At 43.9% G+C, this 24,062-nt stretch overlaps 1 pseudogene; it reads left to right on the forward strand.

Moving 5' to 3' along the window:
• The first annotated feature begins 2,267 nt into the window (after positions 1 to 2,267).
• On the forward strand, positions 2,268 to 21,852 carry LOC113179349 (ribosomal protein eL22-like pseudogene; annotated as a pseudogene).
• Positions 21,853 to 24,062: the final 2,210 nt, after the last annotated feature.

A 24,062-nucleotide genomic window follows, 5' to 3' on the forward strand; every position in this document is an offset into this window, starting at 1 on the left:
TTGAAAACTTGTACTCCAATAAAATAGAAAATATCAAAGGCATCAACAAATTTCTGAAGTCATATGATTTGCCCAAATCATATGAATTTGAATCAGGCTGATATATACAATTTAAGCAGACCAATATCAAGCAATGAAATAGAAGACAACATCAGAAGCCTACCAACCAAGAAAAGCCCAGGACTGGATGGATACACAGCTAAGTTCTACAAGACCTTCAAAGAAGACCTAACATCAATACTTCTCAATGTATTTCAGGAAATAGAAAAAAAAAAAGAGCACTTCCAAACTTATTCTATGAGACCAATATCACCCTGATTCTAAAACCACGCAAAGATACATCAAAGAAAGAAAACATCAGACCAATATCTCTAATGAACATAGATGCAAAAATTCTCAATAAAATTCTGGCAAATCAAATATAAAAACATATCAAAAAGATGTACACCACAATCAAGTGGGATTCATCCCAGGGATGCAAGGTTGGTTCAACCTTGTAATGTAATTCATCATATCAATAGATTTAAAGATAAGAATAATAAGATCATCTTAATGGATGCAGAGAAAGCATTTGACAAAATACAGCACCTCTTCATGTTCAAAACACTAGAAAAACCAGGGATAACAAGAACATATCTCAACATCTTAAAGGCTATCTACGTTAAGCCCTAGGCCAACATCATTCTAAATGGAGAAAAATTGAAGGCATTCCCTCTAAAAACTGGAACAAGACAGGGATGCCCTCTTTCATTATTTCTATTTAACATAGTTCTTGAAACACTGGCCAGAGCAACTAGACAGACGAAAGAAATCAAAGGGATACGGATAGGAAAAGAACTCAAATTAGCACTTTTCCTGATGATATGATTCTATATCTACAAGATCCAAAAAAATTCCAACAGAAAACTTCTAGAACTAGTAAATGAATTCAGCAAAGTAGCAGGATATAAAAATCAACATCTATAAATCAAAGGCATTTCTGTATATCAGTGACAAATCCTCTGAGGCAGAAATGAGGAAAATTACCTCATTTACAATAGCCTCAATAAAATATTTGGAAATCAACTTAATAAAAGAGGTGAAAGATCTATATAATAAAAACTATCAAACCCTAAAGAAAGAAATCAAAGAATACCTTAGAAGTTAGAAAGATCTACCTTGCTCTTGGATAGATATAATTAATATTATCAAAATGACCATACTACCAAAAGCACTATACAGATTTAATGCAATCCAGATCAAAATCCCAATGCCATTCCTCATAGAATTAGAAAAAAGGAATCATGAAATTCATCTGGAAAAATAAGAGACCCAGAATAGCTAAAGCAATCCTTCAAAAACAGTATGTTATTGGCACCAAAACAGACTGGTAGACCAATGATACAGAATAGAGGACACAGAGAGACTAACCCACAAAATTACAATTATCTTATATTAAATAAAGGCACCAAAAACATGCATTGGAGAAAAAATAACCTCTTCAACAAATGATGCTGGGAAAACTGGAAATCAATGTGCAACAAAATGAAATTAAACCCCTATCTATCACCATGCACAAAACTCAACTCAAAGTGGATCAAGGACTTAGGAATAAAACCAGAGACTCTGCATCTAATAGAAGAAAAAGTAGGCCCTAATCTCCATCATTGGATTAGGCCGCAACTTCCTTAATAAGACTCCTATAGAGCAAGAATTAAAATCAAGAATCAATAAATGGGATGGATTCAAACTAAAAAGTTTCTTCTCAGCAAAAGAAATAATCAGTGAGGTGAATAGAGAGCCTACAGAATGGGAGGAAATATTTACCCCTCACACATCAGATAGAGCACTAATCTCTAGGGTGCATAAAGAACTCAAAGAATTACTTGAATTAGGTGAAAAGATACTCATTTTTGTTATCTATAGTAAGACATTAGGAATAACCTAAATGTCCTTCTGAGACATTGAATTAATAAGCTATTATGTATAACTACAGTATCATATATTAAGTAAGCTATTACATATTCACAAGAAAATACTCCAGTTTAAAAATAGATTTTCAAAAGGTATTTGATGATCTATTGATAAATTAAAATTGAGGAAACAAATGATATTTTCCTATTATTAAAAATACATCTCTGGGGTGGGGCAGGGGCTGGGGTTGTGGCTCAGCAGTAGAGCAGTCACCTAGCATGTGTCAGGCCCTGGGTTCAATCCTCAATACCAAAATAAATAAATAAATAAAAATACGTATATCTGGCTTTCTGATCACATGACCAACTGACAAGATGGTAACATAAAAAGACAAGAGGTCTAAGAGGTCAACCTGGAAGTTTAATTTGAACCTTACTCAACAAACAGAAGATGGGAATTTTCATTTATTCTCTAAATTTTGAATATTTCTAGGGGGGAAGGTTAAAGTCAGTGGAAAAACTGGAAATCTCAGGAATGTTCTTCATATTGAATATTTCAAGAATAAAAACACAATTGTTTCTAAGAAACAGTTCTTTATAAGGTATTTGACGTATCTTGCCATGAAATATCATAGGAAGAATAATCTCCATCATTGTCTTCATGTGATTGCATCAAACAAGGACACTTGTGAACTTCATTTCTTGTAGATAAGTCAAGATGAAGATGAATCAGAGTCTGAGCTCCCCCTAGAGAGCTTTGCTTTCTCTCGTTCTCTCTCTCTCTCTCTCTCTCTCTCTCTCTCTCTCTCTCTCTCTCTCCCCCTACCCCCCCTTCCTGTTACTAGAGATTGAACACAGGGCATATGCTAAGCAAACACTGTACTATTGAATTCCATCCCCACTCCTGGGCTTTGCTTTTTAATAAAACAAATGAAGTAATGCATAGGAAAGAAACATCTAGAAATGGACTTTCATTAGTGAATTAAAAACACTGTGATCTTCAATATATATCTAGAAGAACAAAGTTCAAGTTATAAGAGTGATTATGTCTAAATAGGACTATGGGTTCTGACTTTATTTTCTTCTATATGTTCTTTACCATGTTTTCCACATTTTATACAATCAATATGCATTTTTATCAGAAAAATGAATATTTTAAAGAGAAAGAAAATTTCTGACACCTAACCTGCCAAGAATCTGAAAAAGACCTTTATATTGAAGCACCAGCTTCTTCAGAAGACTAACAGGACCTCCAATCCCAGCTACAGGGTTAATCCAGAATCTCCAATAACTCAAAGGACAGGTAATGTCTAAGAAGCAAAGTGAGGTCTATGGAGGAGGAGGAGGAGAAAGTGCAGACAGGCCTGAGCTAGGGAACTGGAGACTCAAAGATTAAAGATCAGAAATAAAAAACTAAAAGGGAGCTGAGAAAATAAATTGAAAGATGGAGGTCCAACAAGCCTTTTGTCCAGTGAAATTTCCTAGAGCTCTGGCTGTATCAGTATGAACAAAAAGTGAGATCCCATATACAGTTTATTCCAGAATCATAGAAAAGTAGCCACAAAGTGGGTGCCCATATATGGGATACAGGTGGGAGGAGCTTGAGTAGAGCCATTGATTATGAGCTCCTACAATCTCCTTGAAGACTTGTGTCAGCAATATGCAGGTTCTAACCCACATGATAACCACTGGTCACATGAATTATTTAAATTTAAGTAAACTTATCATTTAAAACTCAGTTCTGTCACACTTGCCACAATTCAAGTAGCTAATGGTTTTCACATTGGAAAGAACAGAATGGGACATTTCCAATAGTGTCAAAAACTTTCTAAGGACCAATGCTGTTGTAGGAAATTGCTCAACTTGAATTCTTAGCTCCCTAGAGACCCCCCAGCAAATAGGTAAAGATGGAACTCAAAGTCCACAACTCAGTTGTAACCCAGTTTATCAAATGTGAGATCTTAGACCTCCCTGCATCTCAGTTTCCTTTCCATAAGATGAAAATAATAACATATACCTACCTCATAGGCTGGTGATAAAGAGCAAATGATACAGAGAAACAAACCACCAGGTCAGAGCTTACACATAGCATTAAAAAAATCAGCAGCCATTATATTAATGAGGATCCAGGAGGTTTTCCAAAGGCATCTTATGTTGTCCAAATCAGCCAGACCTACTGAGAACCCAGGAACCTTTGCACTCAAAATCAGTCTAAAAATAAGAAACTCTTCAGCCATTTTAAAGATTCTTGTAAGGTTGCCTATTACCACACCTAATATTAGCTGCTACAGTTTGTGTTAGGAATGTCCCCCAAAGGCTCATGTGTTGAAGGCTGGTCCCCAATGTAGCAATGCTCACAAGTGGAGCTTTGGGGAAGTGATTGGATCATGAGGGCTCTGATTTCATCAATGGATTTATCCATTGGTTTTTATAATTGAAAGGGCTATTGGGAGATGGTAGAAACTATAGGAGAGGGGGCCTACTTAGAGGAAGTAGATCACAGACGACAGGACCCACAAAGCTATATGTTATCCTCAACTTCTTCCCCCCCACCTCTCTGCTTCTTGACCACTATGAGATGAGGAGCTTTGCACCATTACACCCTCTAACTTGATGTTTTCCCTCACCACAGTCTCCCAATGATGTGAACAAGTAACTATGGATGAATTGAAACCTGTGAAAACTTGAGCCAAAATAAATATTTCCTCCTTTAAGTTGTTTTTTCCTTTTGGCACAGTGACAGAAAACTGACAAACATAAAAGCCCTCATGACAAACAACTCAAGAAGCAGGACAGGTGAGCTTGGTATCCATGATCCCTCGCAGCAGCAGAACCTCTCAGTCCCAGACTACAAATAAGGAAACTGGGGCTCAATGAAGTTATCACTGGGGCAGTTGGGACTAAAACCAGGACTCAGATGCCCCACACATTCCCTGTCACCTGCTGAAATGTCTTACTAGAGTGGAATTCAGCAGGCTTTCTGAATCACAGTCAAAACCCCGCCTTGGCCAAGACAAGCCTCTTGGGGAGAAGAGAGGAGACTGGAAGCCTCCCCTTAGAGTGGTGGGTGCAGGACTCCAGCTATTCCCATGGAAGGATGAAGTGCTCAGAGCAAGCCACCAGGGGTTATGCAGAGGTCACAGGCATTACTTAGTTGGGAAAGAAAAAGAGAAATGGAACGCAGTTTGCAGAAATGGAATTGGGTGTCTTCTCCAATTGGAATTGAGCACTGACTTCCAAAAGGAGGGACGAGGAGGAACTAGCTTTCCAGGGTGGGCTACAAATAGGAGCAGAAAAACAACGCTGTTCCCATCCAGCTTCTACATAAAGCACAGTTAGGGAGTGAGGGAGCCAATTTCAGCATGACAGCAGTAAGCATTAAAAGGATATGTGGAACCCCATGCCTCTTCCCCAGCACCACATAAGCATGTTACAACTAGACCAAGTGCTCGGATGGGCACCACGGCTAATTAACAGTGGCCCCCTTTAAAAAGAGAGCTCTGCTTATTTTTATGGACATGCTAAACATAACTAGCAGGATTTAAAATCAGGCTCTCCTTACTCATTTATTTTTCCCTATAACTTGAACCGTGTTTTCCCCGGGTTCCAAACTAATGAAATGCTTATTTAGAAGCCATGGCCATCTGTGGCTGGTGCTGCCACGTTCCATTTCTGCTCCCTGTCCACAGGTTGATGAGGTTCTGGGGCCTGGGGAATTTCCCAGGATATCCCAGCCTAGGACCCCAGCTGAGTGGGAAGGGAGACCCTGGGAAGAACAGTTATACATTGGCGCTCCTCTGCTCCAAAGGGGCTTGCTTCCTGCTGCTCTGTCAGGAAATGCTGACAGCTGGCATGCGGGCAGCCTTGCCCGCCACTGAGACACATTAACCTGCATAGGGACCTGGGAAGACACTCTAGCACCATAGGCACAGGGCTGTGCATGCTGGTGACCTAAGAGGCCCAGGGTACTGCTCCCATCTGCCCCCACCTCACTTTCTCCTTGATACAGAGAACATCAACCTGTGCTGCTTCATCTCTGTTCCTTTACTACTTGCTCACAGACAGTTTCCTTCCAATTACCCATGTGATTAAAAAAAAAATCAGGTGCATTACATTCTCCTCAATTAATTAAGGCGGCCCCAGGGCCTACCGCCCCATCATTGGCATCCACAGGTCCCAACCTTTGTGTGTGTCCACCTGACGGCAGGTGCATAGAGCTGGAAGCCTCACCATTGAGTAAGCCCTACAGATGACAGGCTCCTGATTCATGCCCTCCTTGCAGCAATCTGACTCACTGGACTTCTTGCTGGTTGAACAAGATTTTCTTTTCTGCTCACTTTTATTCCCCTCTCTCTATGATAACCATGAAACCATCAACTCTCTAAATGTACTTCGATCTCATGTCTCTGGCCCCCTTTCCTGCCCGGCCTCTCTAAATAACCAAATCCTCAATTCTACTCGGTGAACATTTGATGCAGGCCTTCTCCATGCCTGGCATTGTCAAAGCCATTCATCCTTTCACTTGGCTCCAGAAGGGCCAGAACCCTGCCTGTATTGTTCCTCATGTTTCCACACACCTGGCAAAAATTGGTGCTCCACAAGTATTTATGAACAGACGAACTGCCTACTAAAGAGGAGACAGACATGCCAATAACCAATAAAGCACAATATGACCAATGCTATTTTTAAAAAATGTACAAAAAAGTATTTGGGGAACTCAGAAAACAGAGCAATTATTTCAGCCCGAGTAGGATGCATTCCAGACAGAGGGCATCAAATGTACAAAGCCATGACAGTGTGCCCAAGGAAGTGACTAACTCTGCTGTCCAAGCTCTTGCTTGACAGCAAAGCTATGAGACCCCCCCCCCACCTCTCTATGGGGCTCAGTAAAGAAACCAGCAGGGGAAGCTGGGCCTGCCTTCCTAATGAGCTCTGGGTCCTCCTGGAATTCCAGTCACTAACCTGCACATGTAGGCCCCAGAATTGGCTCTGAGGACACAAGGATGAATCAGACCATTCCCTCCCCTTGAGGAGCTCACTTCTTGGTGAGGAGGAAGAACTGATGAGCAATTATGATAAAGTGTGATGTGGATGCCTGATGCGTCCCACAGCCTGGGTACCTGGGCCACCCTGGCTCCAAATGGTAGGAGTTCCAAGATGGCAGAAATGCCAGGGAGAGGATGTAGCAAAGCACTCAAGACACTGCTTTGTTCTTAGCATGGCTGAGAAGGTCAGAGAAGACATGGCCAAAGGAAGCACAGTCCCATGGTCACCAGGATATTCCTGATAATCTAGAGGAGCAGGGCTCCCACATCCCAATCCAAGACCCTCAGCCAGGGTGACCTCCACCTTCTGCATGAAGCCTGGCCCTTCTGGGAACAACATGACCCTTTCTAACTCCCCTCCCCTCCTATACACAATGGCTCTCTCCTTCATTCTTTCTTCCCAGTCTTATCCCTCCTTTAAGAAGAAGCAAATAGAAAGAGAAAAGAAAAAAAAAACAAGTGTGGAGAAAAGATAAAGAGGAACAAAGAAATGAGAGAGTGGGGAGAAGAGGTGGGTTAGCTCTTCATAGCTGTGACCAAAATACCGGACAAGATCAACTTAGAGGAGGAAAAGTTTATTTTGGTCCATGGTTCCAGAGGTTGAGTCCATGGTTGGACAAATCCATCACTCTGGGCCCAAAGTGAAGCATCACATCATGGCAGAAAGGCATGGCAGAAAAACACTGCTCCTCACAGCGCCCAGGAAATAGAGAGAGGAGGAGGGAGGTACCCTAGAGAAGATGAACCCTTTTAGGATATACCCCCAGTGACCCATCTCCCCCAGCCATGACCCAAGCTGCCCATAGTTACCATCCAGTCATTCCATTCAAACTAAGATGGAGTGATTAGGTTATAGCTATCATCACCTCACCATTCCACCTCTGAACAGTCCTGCATTAACAGGAGCATATCTAAACCATAACAGGTAGTGATATCATATAGGCCCCCTTGACACTGTAACCAGTGGCACAGTTTGGTTTTCCAAAGGTACAGCTGGAGCTAGAGACCTCTATGCCAGGGCCAGACCTGCAGGACCTGCAAAAATGTCCTTGAGGAGAGTGAAGACCACTGCCCCAGGCTCTAGACCTAACCCCATGAGCCTCCCTGGAGACACACTGGTATTCTGAGCCCAGCGTACTGGCCAGCTAGGGTGTGGGCTCAATTAGTGGAAACTGCTTTGTATGTCCCCCTCATCAGGTGCCCATCTAGGGCCAGAAATGATGTTCCCAGTCTCACCTGACTCTGAGGAAGGAAGATTCAGGGACCCAACAGTTTACTGGCTTGTCTCCTGATTCAGATGATGCTGCACTTCAAATTGCTTTGGTTCAAACTCCTTATGATTTTTCTGGGCTGTTGGGAGGAGAGAGTATTGATTCTGTGTTTTGATAAGGTCAGCAGTGATCAGCTCTGACAGTCAAGCGGATGGCCTGTCCCCTTCCCCCTCCACTGGATATGGCTCCACATGTAGAAAAGGAGGGAGAGAAACAGAGGGGGGGGAGGCAGCGTCCTTTGTCTCTGTGGTTCTGAAAACCTCTTTAAGCCCCATCAGCAAAAGTGGGCTTGTCTCGGATTGCAGTCTAGGAGAAGCGGTGAGGGCACACTTGATCTTTTCCGTGTGCAGTTTCATTTTCCTTTCCCTCCGTGTGCTTCTGCCCTGCAGCCTCCTCTCCTAATGGTGACTCATTTTCCTCCAAAGAACCAATTAAGTTCCACGTAACATCAGCCGACTGGAGATGGCACTGATTAACGTTCAGAACCTGTAGGACTGTTCAGATTGAGATGACTAGGAAGGCATGAGAAGGCCCTCACACTGTTGATTTGAGCTTGATGAGAAAAGTGTTCGGATCTATCTCCCTTCACTGAGGCCATGAGAAGGGTGGCTGCCTGGAGCTCCCTCCCCAGAAGTAGGCCACAGCTCCCCACAAATGGCAGGCACATTCCCAGACCAACCTTGCCATCCAAGGGCTCACACTCCTTGGAGACCTCCCAAATAGTAGGCAAAACACTGTGTAAATGTGGATGTGGATGTTTTTCTAGAGAGAAGAAGCCAGAACTTTCATCAGATTATGACCCAAGGGAGGTTAAGAGATCATGCCATACAATCTTTTCAAAAATCTTTTAGAAGTTGGGCCTGGTGGCACGTGCCTATAATCCCAGCAGCTGGGAAGACTGAGGCAGGAGGATCTTGAGTTCAAAGCCAGCCTCAGCAATGGCAATGCACTAAGCAACTCAGTGAGACCCTGTCTCTAAATAAAATACAAAATAGGGATGGGGATGGGGATCAGTGGCCAAGTTCAATCTTTGGTACAAAAAATAAAATATAATCCTTTAGAATGTGTTAAGTTCCCAAAACCACCTCCAAGCTGACAATGCCATGGGAGATGCCCTGAGCTATCAAGATTTAGGACAAAGAGTGGTGTCTTAAATGGACCTGGGTGAATTAGTACAATGCTACTGCTCGGGTGACCCTGAAGGTCCAGTTGAGAACAACTCTCACATCCAATTATGTAATGAGCCTGCCAACCAGTGGAAAAAAGCATGAGTAGTGTACTCATATGACAAGAAGCGGTGGTCCCTGTGTAGATGTCAGTTGGATAGCAGCTGCAGAACTCAGCTCAGGTCCAAGTACCACTGGATTTAAACCAACCTCAATATATTCAGAGCCACTAACCAGCTTGGTTGAAGAGTCTGAAATCATAACATCAAACACAACAGAAATAGGAGCTACTGCTGAGAGTGAGCCGACTCTACAGGCACAGTGTTGAGTGCTTCAGGCACAGAATCACGTTAAATACTTACAACAACCCTATGAAGTGCCTACGTCTCCATTTTATAGATGAGGAGTTTGAGATTCAGAAAGATAATCTGTTGACAATCCAAGACCACGCAGAGATGGTTGGACGTGAGCTGACATCTGTGTGATTCGAAAGCTCAGGTTTCAGGAACCATGCCACGGAGGGAATAAGGTCAGGACTAGGGAGTCGCTAGAGAAGAAGGACCCTGGAAAAAAGACATCAGAGGGGGACAAGGTAAACTACTGCTGCCCAGATAACTGGGAACAAGAGGGGGAGTTATGAGAAGGCAGATCTGGGTTATATAGAGGTGTGTTTTCTTTTGTTTTGTTTCCTAGCAGCATGAAACAGTAAGTCAAGGTAACTGCCCTGCTCACAATCCCCTTCCAAGAAAAATCTCCCCGCTGAAGCCCCTGCTGAGAGAAACCTTATGCCATTTCTTGAGCAGAGGTATGATTTGCTCTTCATGATCCCTTGACCACAAATTATTGGATCCAGAGCAGTCAGAACTGACCCTGGTTAAAAAAAAAAAAAAAATTCAGTGCTAATAGTGTTTTGTTAAGGTACCATTTACTGTAGCAAAGCCAAACACATTTGATGGCTCAGACCTTCTACTTGTGCTTTCTTGTTGAAAGTCCTAAAGGGACATTTCTAAATGGCAAGCAGGTCTGATTTGACTAGTGGGTTTAAGGACCCAGGCTATTTTCATTTTGTGCTTCCACTACCCTCAACACAAGGCTTCCAAGGCCAGTACACTGACCGGCAACAAGCCAGCAGGAAGGGAAACACTGGGATGTTTCTGCCAGGCCTGGATTGGTACCCATCAATTCAGCTCACCTTCCATGGGCTGACCTCAGGCACATGGTTACGTTAACTGGAAAGGAGACTGAGAAAATGTATTCGAGGTTGTGTGCCCAAGAAAAGGAAATAGTTTGTTGAAATTTAGCCTCTGCTAGAAGCAGAGAGAAGCCATGCTGCTCAGCAGAGGTACAGACTACAACATTATTTCCATTCCTCTCACACCTCTGCAATTCTATCTCTCAGGTCCTCGATAAGGAATTAAGTCTTCCTGTCCTAAAACAAATCCTCCTGACATGCCAAACAGGAAGCCCATATGATCCAGGGCCCACTAAGCAGAGATTCATGCATTCCACCATTGTTCGAGTTTTTCCCCAAGACAGTGAACTAATAGTCTCCATTTCCAAAATGGTAGAAGGACCTCATACGTTGCTTGGTGGTTTTCTGGAATTTTCCCAAAGGGGCTGGCCTTATCTGCATGAGTTTCTTTTCATTCTCCCTGTTAGCTCCTGCCTGACTTCACTTAGCTTGTTGCGATAATCCCAGCAAAGCCACTCTGCCATGTCAATGGTGACATTCACACCACCTGCACTGACTCATTCTGGATTCCCTATACCCCTTGGAACCTCACTTCTCCTCTTGCGGGCCTCCTAGAGCTGAATCCCCACCAGCCTCTAAAACCCCCTCCCTGAAACCTGCCACACCAATTGCAGAGTTACCATCCACTGTGTAGTCTAAATACTATTATAATTTCAGAGTTACTATCCACTGTGTAGACACCCCTAGTCAGAAATGCCAACTTCTATGCCAACTTCTCCAAACCTTTGCTCATCCCATGTTAAAACCACCAACATGTTCTAGAACATCCTCATTGTTCTGACTGAAGTTTAATATGGAGGAACCAAGGCACTGAGAAGTTAAAGGGCATCCTTACTTACACAGAATGCAAGCAGTTAGACGACATTTTGAATGGCCTGCCTGTTCTTGCCTGGAAAATGTGTCCTAAATTTCAAGGTCAATTGGTGCTTGTGTCTATCTCTCTGTCTCTCTTAATATCCTCTGACACCGGAATCAAAGTCCCTGATAAAAACAGAAATATTAGAACTGTTAAAATAGCCGTTTGCTGAAAGCACTGGTCTTTTGCTTTATAAGTGTCTTTGTCTGTGATATATTCTTTCTAACCTCTTAGCTCATGACTATTTCCAAGGAGGCTGTATCTTAGGCCCTAGCACAGTGCCTGATGTATGACAGTACTCAATGGGTACTAGGATGAAGGCAGGCAGCCAGACCTTTATACAATGAATTCCCAACTGCTCTGGTTGAAGGCAGAGGAAGTATTTATTATTGGTGCTCTTTTTCCCCAATGAATGAAAACAAGACAAGAATCATGCAATTCTGAGACTAAGCTAAAATTATTGGTGGTTCATATTGGTTGCTTTCTCCAAGCCATGGGCAAATTCAGATCCCCCAATTAGCCAGTCTCCCCCAAGCCCTCCTAGTACCCAGCTTACTGCCCAGTACCACCCATACCCTCCCACACTCTTGCCCCAGCCCAGAAAGCCAGATCTTTACAGACCCTCCCTGCTTTCCAGGAGCAGACCTCAAAAGTCTGAGGATGACCTGTGAATAGGTACTGCCACAGCTTATCTCAGGACCTCACAGGTGAACAAACATATCCTTGCTAACCATGGCCCCCAGGAGCTTGTTAGATATTCATTTGGAAAAAGGGTTCAGGGACCAAAAATCAGGCCAAGAACCAGAAGTGGCCATTGGACATGAAGGTCCACACTCCCAGGCTCCAACTTCAATACTTTAAAATATCAGCTCTGAGATATCCCCCAATTTTTTTCCCCCCAGACAGAATGTGTTATCCAGTCTACAAGATGTAGCAGGTTAGGAAAGCCAGAAAAGATTGGCAAGTCCAGTCCAAGTGGACTCTCTGGGGTAGCCTATCTAGAGCCTGAAAACATTTCTCTTTCATTTATTGTTCAGCTTTTATTGAAAGGGAAAAGTCCCCAAATGGAATTGAGAGTGTTCGGGTTGTTTTAAGGGCATCTTTCCTCTCTGTGACACCACGAGCCTGCTCTCCATTTTTTCCAAGCTCCAGAGAGAAACTCTGCTTGCCAACAGTTGAGTGATTTCACCTCTAGCGTTTCCATGGTGATACACATCCCCACACAGCCTGGAGAAAAGGTGCATCTCCAAGTGAAGATGAATATGAATGAAGCCCAGCAGCCTCTCTGGGCCAAGGGTGGGACAGGGGCTTCCCAGGAAGAGCGAACCTGAGTAGAGCCCTGGGTACACATGGCCTCTGCCTTCAGGTAGCCAAATGGACTTTCCTTACTAGGAGGGAAATCTTAGCTGGTGTGTGTTGGGGGCGGGGGTGGGGGGTCCAAAGACCAGGGAGGGAAAGAACTAGCTCTCCAGGAAATATGCACAGAGCATCTCTAACAAAGTAAGCTCCAAGCAGCATGCTGTCCTGCACTAGACAGGCCCTCTGTGGTCCCTGAAGTCTGAAGAACCTTAGCCTTTCCCCTGACTTACCCAGACCAGGCCACCCATAGGCTGTCATTATGTTGTCCACATTTTGCTATAAAATGAAAGCAAAGCAAAATAATTCCTCAAAAAGCTAAAGCTTTTGCTACGTGACAAGCACTTCAACCTCAGGTAAGGTTTGGGGTATAGATCCCCATTTCTTCTCCCTCAGACAATAGCTGTAACAAAACTACCATTTATTGAGTATTTGTGTTAGATATAATCTTCAGAATAAAGCAACTCTGTGATAAGTAGTAGTATCTCTGTTTCACAAAGGCAGAAACTGGGGCTCAGAGAGGTTCATTGACTTGTTCAAGTTATCCAACAACTGGGTGGTAAAGACAGGATTTGAATTCAAACCGTGTCAATTTAGAGCCTTATGACTATGTCTAGGGCCAGGGCTCATCCTAGCCCAAAATTGAAATAACACATTGATTTTCAGAACTCTTTATTTGTTTGGTTTTCCACAGCTTACAATAACACCTTCTATGTGCTAAATCTTTTATTAACTGGACTCAACATAATCTGCACAAGATTCTTATGAGATAGGTGCCTATACCCTCACATCTTCTTTTTTAATATTTTTTTTAGTTGTCAATGGATCTTTTATTTATTGATATGCAGTGCTGAGGATTGAACCCAGGGCCTCACACAGGGCAGGCAAGTCATCTACCACTGAGCCACAACGCCAGCCCAACCTCACATCTTATTTGAGGAAACTGAGTCACCTGAGTCAGACGGGTGTCAAAGGTTAGTTTTGAACCAATTTCTGTCTCTGAAAGCCAGAGTTTCTACACCTGCCACAACTTTCCATTATCTCATTTACTCCATACCTGCCAGGTCCTACGTTTGAATGACTTTCCAACCTGAGGAAAAATGCAGGAGCCTGGCAGGATGGAGCCACTAAAGTCAAGGCTACTCCCCGATTACTGCTGCCTGCCGGGTCACGTTTAGCAAACTCTCCCAGGTATGACTCCATCTTATCCCAGTTATTCCTCCTCCTTCCCACCAACATTAACTGAGTCCCCACTGTGCATAGATTCTGTGCCAAGCACCAAGGACACAGAGAAGAACAGGCCCAGCCTCTGAGTTCCCCTTCAGGGCCAGTCCTGCAGAAAACCCTGACATGCAAGGGTGTTATTGAATTCTCACAATAACCCCCTGGGCCAGGTTCTGTGATCATGTCCACTTCATCAGCAAGGACACTGATGCTCAGCATAGTTAACCAATCAATCTACAAGACCATTATAAATAAGTGGAGAAGCCAGGATAGGAACTCCAGGGTGCAACCCAAGCCAACTTGATTCCTGAGACTGAGGCCAAATAACCTGTTGTGCTGTGCTTTGCAGTGAGGGCAGCTTTGCTACGTAAGTCCCGAGAAGGGAACAATTCTGCCTGGGACTTAAGGACAAATGCTGATGGAAGAGAGTTTGGTGCAGCAAAGACTAGGGGCAGCTAATAGTCGAGGTGCCTTATCAGCAGTCTATAAACTCTTGAAGGTTAATAGATAATAAACTTTGGGCATTCCACCAACCATTTAAATTGAGACCAAAAAAAAAAAAAATACACTTAAGGGAAACTGTTCCTTTGCAGGGGGGGCATAATTGTCATTACTCTCTCAGATTCTCAAAATAGTCCTTGACCCCCAAAATGCAGAAAGAACCACTGCCTTAAGGTGATGAAACTGACCTGAGGAGTGACTAATGGAGAAAGCTGTCCCTTTGGCAAGTACAATATGGAGATCCGGCCTCACAAAGGATGGACGTATGCACCGTAGGGATTCAGAGCTTGCTCTGTTGAGCTCAAAACTCTTCCAGTCTGTCTCCTGGACCTCTTCTTGCTGATGCATCCTGGACGACCGGAAGAGGCAGAAGCTTTGGAGACTGGAAGTCTGCCTTTCTCCACTCCATTTTTTGATCTGCATCTGCAACCTGGATCATCCTTCCCTTGGGCTCCCAGATTATCTGAAGAGACTAGTGCTCCCCCTCAGCCCTCTCCCTCTGGTTTTGATGCGTCTCCAGCTGCATATCTAGTTTCTGGGCTTTCAAGTCAGACTCATTCAGAAGGGCTTATACCTAGACCACTTAGTGGAACATACCATCGATCTGGTTGATGCCCACTGTGAAGACGGACAAAGTAAGGTCTTTTAGGGTTCAACAACCTGGGAGGACAGAACAGCAACAGCAGCCGCTGCCACCTCCTCTACATAGCTGATCTCCAAGGCAGAATCTCATCACCAACACCACGGCAGACTGATGCCAACTTCCCAGATGTACAGCAGGGTCAGGCTGCTTAGCTGGGAGAATCAAAGCATTTCCAGAATGATTCTGTTTGAACTGAGCTCCACTCCCTACCTGTGAACACATTTACAAGGCCAGTCAGACTCAATGCCATCATCCAATTAGCACATGCCGGGACCCAGCTCCCCAGGGCTAAAATGAAACAGGCAGGAGGAGATCAAACTCTAGCCCCACTACTTCTACAGTAGATGTCCAGAGGCACATCTACTGCTGGAGGAGGCAGGGTACACCTGCTGCAGGCAGCTGACAGTGCCACCATAGCCTAGCAACTCCAGCAAAGTGGGGACTTGAAACTATTCCATAAGGATGTCACTATTGTGCCCCATCTCTGGCCTGGCAGTGAGCCAAGCCCCAGAGAGACAGCGATGAAAGACAATCTCTCTTCTGAACAACTTCACAGTCTAGCAGGAAATGCAGCCTGGTAAAAAGGCAATTATAAAACAATGAGATAAGTACTCTTGATAAAGAATAGGGGTGTGTGATAGCACAGAGGAGGGGCACCTTATTCAGCTGGGGATGTGCCAGGGAAGGCTTCCTAGAGGAGGTGGCGCATCAATTGATTCTTGAAAACAAACCAGTGACTAGCAGAGGGAGCTGTCTATCAAGAAGGCGAGTTATTCAGTGCTATCAGAGCAGGAGGGCCAAAGGGGAAACTAGAGATGTGGATGATTTGCTAAGCCACTGATAGCTTTGGCATGCATCACCTGGAGAGCTCATTAAACACAGATTGCTCCCCCACCCACCCCCACATTCAGTCCATTCAGGAGGTCTGAGCTGGGGCCTGAAAATTTATGTTTCTAGTATGTTCCCAGGTGATACTGATGCTGGTGATCCAGGGACTGCGCTTTGAGAAACACTTCCCCAAACCACCTTGAGATATTTGGACATCTTGAGAAGTGGGAGAAAACAATCGAAAAGGGTTGTCAGGAAAGGATGCCAGATTTGCATTTTAAGTTCCCTCTGACAACGGATTCAAGGATGAGCTGAACGGGGTAAGAATGACAGAGGGAAACTAGGCAGGAGGTGGGAGTAGAGATCCAAGCCAGAACAAAGACAACTCCAGAAATCACAGGGACATTCGTCACCTGAGAGATGCTGGGGGGGGGGGTCTGGGGACAGGCCACGGGTGACAGGGTAACAGAGAAACTGCACAGAGATTTAATCCACAATTCAGTCATTCAGTACCACTCCCCAAGGTAGAGAATATGGAAAGATTATTTTTTTTTTCTGTCTGGGAATAAGGAGTTGGAGTTGAGTTCTGATTTGCATAGAGATACACAGACTTGGAGCCTGGGCAGAGGTACCCAAGCTTTGAAGTCACTAGAATGGGACAAAGTGAATGACAGGAGGGGGATAAGACGATGGCCAAGAACAAAGGGTAAGTTGGGAAGAAAAGGGCGCCTGGATCAATGCCTTTGAAACACCAGCATTTAAAATGCTGACAAGAAGTAACAGCAACAAAGGAATACGAGGAGGACCGCGTCATTTGGTCCTACAGGAGACAGACACTGAGAAGGTGTGAGGAGAGGGAGAAGGGTACTGAGAAGCAATAGCTGGGAAAGGGAAAGGACAGAAGCCAGACTGGGGAGGGCAGTGATCGACTGAAGGTCACGAGACTTAGCTCCAGAGCAGGGGTCTCTGTTAGAGGGGTCTCATGGGGTGAGAAATGGCTGGGCCCTTCTGCCACTACCTTGCACAGTCATTGGAGAGGGCACTCAAGAACAGCCAGATTGACCCCTAAAAGGAGACCCCTGAAGGAGTTAAGCAATAAGTCGCTGATTAAAGGGGAATCAGCATGACATCTTCATAGCTGCCCCCAAGAAGTAAACGGGGGAACACTCGTTAGATGGACTACGCCAGAAAAGCCAAAGGAGATGTTAAGAGGAAGGGGTGGAGGGAGTTGCGGACAATTCCCAGCAGAAGATAAATGGCCTGAATGTCGGTCCGATTTACCTGCAGAGGAGTGAGGTGAGCTCTGTGACCAAGGGGAGGCAGAAATCCCCCGACAGACAGGGAGGTACCCAGGAGGTGGGACTATGGAGGGAGTGGGTAGAGAAAATTCCCCCCAAGAAGCTTTGCTGAGAAGAGAAGGACCACACAGGGGCAGAGGGAACTGGAGCTGGATGCAAGGAGAGGCTACAAAAAAAGGAGACCAATGTTGATCCCACCCAACGGCTCTCTCTTCCACCTGGAACATCTGGAGATCTGGGGGAGGGGAACTTGGCTGGGCAATGTGCAGAGCTAAAAGTTAGGGGTGGGGTGGGGGACATGGCGCCCTGGAAAGGAAGCAGCAAAAATCCTACCCCACAGAAAGGCTCAGACCACTCTCTCTCTCTCTCTCTCTGCCATTGATTCTCGCTCAAGCCGTTCTGCTCATGCTCCACCTGCATTCCCTGGAGGTCTCACTGAGCTGCACAATCATAAGTCATTGTCCTAATAGCTTTATTAGAAGGGGGAAAAAGGCATTAAAACCTAGCTTAATGAAGCCAGGACTCCAAAAGGCAGAGCAGGCTTGTCATCTCGTTTTCCCTTGGCCTCTTGGGAGTCCACCAGAAAATGCTCAGTCTTCAAGACTGGGGCGATTAACCTCAGACAGAAGTAACTCAAGCCATAAACATGATGTGGGCTTTATAATAAGAGCAAGCATCTCACAGTAACATGTCATCACCGGGCAAATAGAGTCAGGTTAGAGCCAGTGCCTGGAGCCTTCCTCCTCCCAAATCTCTGCCTTGATCAATAAAAGATCACAACGAGGCCGCTTAGAGCTTAATTATTTACTATTTCTGTGCTTTCGTATAAGAGAAATTTTCTAAAGAAATCAAACTGCCTGCTCGCTGCCATATGGAGTCAATATCCTGTGCTCTACGAGGTGTTAATGAATTAATTAATCAACTAATGGCAGTGAAGGTCTGCGGAGACCGGGGATGTTTAGCTCCCAAAGGGAACACTTTTCACTCATATTCGCAATAATTTTAAATCATTCTGTCCTAAAAAATTCTGGATAACTTCTCAGTCAAGCTTCCCTTCGATCGCATACATTTTCAGTGTCCGTGATGTTAATGGTGTCTCTCTGTTTTCGCTTTCATGTCATTTCCACTTTATAAAGCCAATTCTCAATTATCTGCGAAAATGGAAGAATGCGGGTCCAGCATTGAAAACACCTTCTCTTAGCCAATCAGCTGCAAGTGCTTCCCTTGTTCCAAGAGCTGTTTTGCCTTCTCCCTTACTTCTTTCTCCCCTTGAGTAAGGAAAACTGAAATGTGATGAAACTGGGGCGGAAATCCAGGAAATAGAAGGGAAGGGAGCAGAAAAACAGGTGCAAGATAAGCTAAATGACGAATCCTCCGTTGTAATATTCATAGTAACCAAGGGCAAGAGGATCATTGAAGACCTTCCTGGCCTTCCAGTGAAGGATGCATGACAACAGAGGTGCAGGGTAGCAGGAGAAATTAGGAACCTGCTTTTGAGGAAGAGGAGTGGGTTAAAACTTGCTGTCAAGGGAAACTCCAAAACCTAACTGGAAGATTTTTTTTTTTTAATAAGAAACCATGACAGCACTTTGGGTGAGATGCAGGCCAACTGGAGGCATGGAGACAGCTTGACAGATTTTTTACAAGACTCCCAGCCCTTCCAGAAGCTCTAGGGAAAGAAGAGACTAACCTGGTGGGGAAAGGATGGCCGGTTAGCGGCAGAGATGAGGCATACAGAAGGCTGTGATGGTCCTCACCCAGAGAGATGCCAACTGGGAGGGAGGAGTGGCTGTCAGAAATCTCACTCTGTTTGTTTTAAAACCACATTTTATTGAATGTTTACAAAGTTAAAGTTCTGGTCCAAGCTGGGATTTGAAAAATCACCAAGTCCTTTTATCAAGCCTGTGTCAGTGATTGGGCTGTAAACAGGTGGTAAAAGCAGCAGAGATGTAATGAGGAGTGTGTGCATTATCTCCAGCTCAGTTGCCCGATGGCGCTGGAGCCGCCAGCCGATACAGAAAGCCAGAGATGGACACAAGCTGTCTGGCAAATGATAGTGTGGGTTCATGCCAGGCCAACCCTTCACACTGAGGCATTGTCTCTCTCTCTCTCTCTCTCTCTCTCTGTCTCTCCCATTTTGCTTCTCTCTATGCACCTATCTCTATCTCTATCTCTCTCTTACTTTTCCTATGCTATTGAGGAGAAAAGCAGAGATATTGGAAGGGCAAAGAAGGACTTTGGTTGCCAGGTCTGAGAGATGTGCTCTTGGCATTGAAAACAAAATTTAGAATGTGGTTTTTCCATAGAAACGTTAATGAAGATGGTAATTGAGATCCATCAGGAAAGCCGGGTGAATGTGAAAACATTAACTCTGAGGCCGGGGAGACCACAGAGTCCGGCTTTTACCATTCACACGCTGTGTTCCCTTGGGCAAGTTACCCAACCTATCCGAACTTTGGTTGCCTTTGACATAGAACTAGAATTTAATCATCAACATAAATATCAGACTAGGAGTCTGGTACAAAGGAGATGCTCAGTAAGCACTAACTTTATTCATATGGTTAGTAAATGACAAGGCTCTAGCACATTATGGATCATGTGGGCTTCTGTGGGCCATACTTGGAAACCGACCACCATTGTTTCTATAAGAAAAAAAATGTTCTGGGTTTAAGTAACTCCCTTAAAAAAGAAGTTACACTCCCAAATTAATTTACAAATTGGGTACTATCTGTTCTTGTTTTTTAGCATCCTTTGCAGATCTAAAATCACTTGATACATTTAAGAACATAAAATGTATTATGTATAACTTGGTTGCTCACAAAATTATCATGTTTGATATATTTAGAGATGTGAGGACTAGGGAAGAAAAGAAATTCAGAAATACATAGGGGATTTTATTTTCTTGTTTTTTTTTCCTCTGTCTGTGAAAGTAAAAGCAAAAGGCTGTAGGAAATAAACTCAAGTCTTGAGGTCTTGGAGTGACCTCACCCCCATCCCCTAGGCAAGCAGTATCAGCTGAGAAGAGTCCTACAATCAGAAATACTATGCCCCCACACACACACCAAAATTCCAGACAGCTAGACCAGGGAAATGGGCCACCAGGAGCATTCTGCCCAAGAGTCCAGATCCTTGCGGTGCCTCTGAAATTTCAAGAATATCTTGCTCCATTAAAAAGGAAGGAACTGACATTTGTCAGTTTGCCAGTTTAAAGGTGTTTTGAGCCATCTAGGAGGTTTCAAAGAAGGTTTGAAGAACCCATCTTTTATGTGTCCTCAGAGATTAACCACTGTGGGATTTCGGTGGGTGCTTAAGCTTGCAAAGGCCAAGTGTCTATTAGGAAATGTCTCCCTGTGGGAGGGCAAGATGAGGAAAGGGGCAAAGGGAGGCAAGGATGGTGACCCTAGGTCAGTGTGGAATCCTTGTAGCTGTGTGTAATATAAGACACAACTCAAAAAGCTTTAAGCAATAAGGGCATTTATCTCACAAAACATGAAGTTTGCAACTGAGACATATTCAGTGTAATTCAGCAGTTCAATCATGTTGTCCAGGATTCAGATCATTCCCACTTACCTTTTGGTCAAAGATATGTTGCCCCCCCCCCTTTTTTTCCCCAGGCTTGAATTCTCATGGTGGCAAGACAGCTGCAGTAGCCCAGAGCATCTCATCCTCACACAAAAATGCACAAAGACTTAGAAGGAACATTCTTTTCTTGTGTCTTTTTAAGAGTAAGGAAAATTACTCCCAGGAGCACATCCCACCCACACACAGACTTCACCTCTATCTCGTTGGCTAGAATATCTTCATATGTTTATTTCTAAAATAATCACAGATGAGGAAAATGTAATTGACAGGGCTGATTTGTACTAATGGACATTTACCTCTTGGGACCAGGAAAGGCTCTGTACCTGAAAGCTGGGTACTTGAACAAAATCAGTTCTACTAGGCAGCTCTGGGTATGGCATCAGACCAGGGCAACCCCAAGCACACAAGAGAGCCAGGAAGAGAGAGCACGCCTCGTTGGAACATGGGTCCTTCTGTTCTGTCACTGAAGAGGAATAGAGCCCTTTCTGAGATGCTGATTTCAAGACAAGACAAAAGAGTGAGGTCTGAGTCCTCACAAGCCCACCCCCCAGACACCATCCTAAGATGTGTGTGAAGGTCTCCTTCAGCGGGAAAGATCCAGTTCCTGGGTTGCTCCAGGATCCAAAGGTCAGAGCTTTTGAGGATCCATGGACAACGTTTTCTCTCCTACTTAAAAATGCAGTAATTCTTCCCCCCACATCTTTCAGAGCTGCTCAGTGCTTTGAGATGGGACATTAGAGGATCACTACCTTCCCCCGATGGTATCTGACGTCACAGCCCTGGACTCCCAGGCACTCTGTCCAATACTCTGATAAGCATCACGTTTAAGACTAATTCATTAAGGTTGTATTTCATGTTGCATTACAGAACGGCTCTGCCATCCAAACGTGACGGCAATGAAGGATTCTCCTCCTCTCTTACCTGTCACCGTGAAGTGAAAGGCCACCTTTGCCCTGTGAAAGGCAATGACCTCATTCACTTTGATAACCTCTGCCCTTCTGCCTTTGATATGTTCATTCCAAACCAAGGGAGAGGGATTTATGGGAGCATTTATAGGTCCTGGCCAACCATCACCTTTAGCCCTCTTAATTAATCTCTGAGATAATCATTCCCGTTTCTTCAAAAATGGGCCAAGCTAATTAGGATGAAAATTGCTTAAAAAATTCTCTCTTCCTTCAGATGTTGTACAAGTTCCTGAAAAGCGCCCCACAGCATGAAAATTAAGATCTGAGGTATTCCAGCCAGTGGAGATTTGCAAAAGATGCTGAAAAGCAGTTTATTCCTAGATTCATTTTCTTTATGGTTTTAGGTCAATGTAACTTTATTTTAAGAGGCCAAGGATTGTTCATAGGAGAACCCAACTGGTAGAGATGCTTTCCTACCAGTCAAGTAGACAAACTGGAGGTGGGGCCTAGAATATAGGGGGCACCAGGAAATTCTTCTAAATATCTCTGCCTACATGGAAATGCTGTGAATGTCTTCCATGTGTGACAGCCACTCCCTCTAAAAATGCAACCAGGAGTCAAAGAATGTACAACAAGAGGAAAAAAAACACTGATCATTTGAATCAATCCTAGGGTGTAATTAACCACGAATGGGTTCTTTCTTGAAAACAGGTTTTCATTAAGGGAAAGAGGCACCTGGGAAGGAGAAAGAGACACAAAACAGGGTGGAATGAGGTGGTGAGTTTTCCTGAATCCCCTCAAGATAGTCTGGCCAGTCCCTAGCAAGACAGAAAACAGGTTAAAAAGAAAGAAAAAAAAACTACTCTTTTTAAATAAGTCAGGAAGAAGTCAGGACTACGTCCTGTTTCATATTAAATGAAAACTTTCGGTGGCATGCCTAGAGACAAAGTCATCTCCTATAGTCTCCACCATCATGGCCATACACCAGTGTTCTTCTGTCTCCTCACTGTTGTTAACCGCTAATCCAGGCCTTCTCTGATCTATTACATGCCCTGCCCTCTTCACACTATCTAGGCAAAAGATAGAAAATTGGTTTCCTTTCATGTACCAACTCCAACTGTTCAGTAGCGGCTGCTTGATGTGTATCAAAAACTTGAATGCTTTCAGATTTATTCTTCCTGTAAGTTAATAAATTAGCCTTCTGCCACTCTATGGATGCTAATGGAAAACGTGAAACTCCTAGGTTAGAGATGAATGATCATTCACAGCAATAGTAGCCAGAGTACTAGCATTTTGCACTAATTCCCCAAGTTCCAGTTCCCACAGAGTGACATGGCAAATGACCAGCCAGATGGACACTACATATACAGTAAGTTGCATTACAGAAGAGGAATCCTGAGCTTAGGGAACCCAACTCTTTTATAATGGATTTGATCAGTGCTGCTCTTTGCTCTAGAGAGAGACATTTTCTATCTTCTAAAACTGGGAGTAAACCTGTCCTTTTCATGGAAGGAAATGCTGTATCTTCCAAGACTAGTCTATATACAAGCATCCTTGAAAAAATAATCCAAAATAAAGAGCAATGAGTACCTCATTCATTAGCCCTGTAGAAATGCAAGAGAACATGGAGGATTGTCTCAAAAGACAGCTATCCTTCACTTCTAAGCATCTTGTTATCTAAAAAAAAGATCCTTTGGGTTCCCTATACTGTTGGCCATACCAGTTAAACAGATCAGGGCAGACTTAGACCAAATTCAGCCAATTTGTATTATATAACATCCAATTAAGGTCAGTACCAACAAACGCCATGTAACTGGATGAAGCCAACCCTCCGTTTTGACCTTAACTCCCCTTCAAAGTCCCAGACTCAGCCAGCTGAACGAGTTCCACAAACCATTAGGCTTCCTCCTTGAGTTTTTTGTATTGACCTTTTAACTTGACTCAAATATTGATCCAGACAAAGCAGGATATATTAGTGATTAGAGAGACTCCACCTTTTTCTAAAAGGAAGGAGTCTAAGGCAGTTCGATGAACCACCACAATGCTGGTCAATGAACTGGTTCTAACCTAAATGCCTTCTCGGACCAATACAGTGTCACAGGCACTTCAGCAACCCAGGGATAGGCTTCTTACCCCCTTTTCTATTGCTTGACTCCCATGATAAAGAGAAATTCCTTCATGGTATGCATAAATAACCATACCATGGTACATATATAACCATAGTCCCAAGTTAGGTGTCAACA

Source organism: Urocitellus parryii, chromosome 2 (assembly GCF_045843805.1).
Source record: "Urocitellus parryii isolate mUroPar1 chromosome 2, mUroPar1.hap1, whole genome shotgun sequence".
In the NCBI taxonomy this organism is placed as follows: domain Eukaryota; kingdom Metazoa; phylum Chordata; class Mammalia; order Rodentia; family Sciuridae; genus Urocitellus; species Urocitellus parryii.